Source organism: Plecotus auritus (assembly GCF_963455305.1).
Source record: "Plecotus auritus genome assembly, chromosome: 7".
Taxonomy (NCBI): Eukaryota; Metazoa; Chordata; class Mammalia; order Chiroptera; family Vespertilionidae; genus Plecotus; species Plecotus auritus.
The window spans coordinates 167,673,981-167,675,282 of NC_137774.1; positions in this window are offsets into that span (position 1 = coordinate 167,673,981).

Here is a 1,302-nt window from a genome sequence, read left to right on the forward strand (position 1 = left end):
ATATTTCAACTGCAACAGTTTATCTTTCTCTTTCTCCTCATTTTTAACTCCAGGTGATATTAACTAGCTATGTGAAAGCTATTTCCTTGTTAAACGCACAAGGAAAAGATAGATTTTATTTAGACCAATACCTAATTGAGCTACTTCAAATGAATAAAAGACTCCACAGTAATGTTAGCAGAGATTGTTGGAGGCAATTAATTAATATTGGGTACCTAGAATTATTGTTATAGTCTCCTGGCTATGTTTTTTTTAATCATGTTTCTCTCCGTATATATAAATATTCCATAGTGATAAAATTCATGGTTTCTGATCATTTAAGTTATTCATTCCTACTATTGGGAAAAATTAAATACAATATTCAAACATAGGGCCTGTTGTGGGTTGCAGTCCTGACCCCTGTCATTCATGGCAGTTTACGCGAGAGAGAGGTAACTGGACTCACGCTGATTTATAATATAGCTCCCATTTTCAGTCTTCATTTCCCAGTATAATTGCAGAAGCAACTTTTGAATCCAAATACATTATTGAATTCCCATGATCCTATTGTGTGAAACCACAAGACAGGTGAATAAGGGTTCCCTTCTCCAAAAATTTTAGTAAATCCATTTTTTTATTATACAGTTCTTTTGTAAACAGACATATTTGCCAAACGTTCTGTCTTAATTTGTTTATTCCTTCTCTGGTCATTTACCAGTGAAGCAAATAAAATCCAGGATTCCCCATTTGTTACCATCTCAGCTTCCCTCTTCTCTTCTACACCCGATAGTTAAACAATCAAGGAGTCACCCAGCTGGCATGGCTCAATGGTTGAATGTCGTCCCATGAACCAGGAGGTCACAGTTCAATTCTAGATCAGGCCATATGCCCGGGGTTGTGGGCTCAATCCCCAGTAGGGGGCATGCAGGAGGCAGCTGATCAATGAGTCTCTCATCGTTGATGTTTCTAACTCTCTCTCCCTCTCTCTTCCTCTCTAAAATCAATAAAAATTAAAAATAAAATAAGCAAGGAGTTGGCAGGCCTTCAACAAAACAAAATTACTCTGCGGGAACCCCCTGCTAAATCAATGCTGCATGTAACCACAGAAGCATTCAGCCTTCAACATATCTCAGGTTGGTTCTGGGACATCACATAGTTCTGTCACCAGAAACCTTGTTCAAGATTTGTCTCTTATATCAAATGCATTAAATTATCTAAAATGTTGATCTCTATCATTCCAATTTTGTATCCTAATTTTATGTATGATAAAATTGAGGTCCATTTTCTTTTCCAGAGCTCTTTGCCAGGTAATGAATGCAGGTC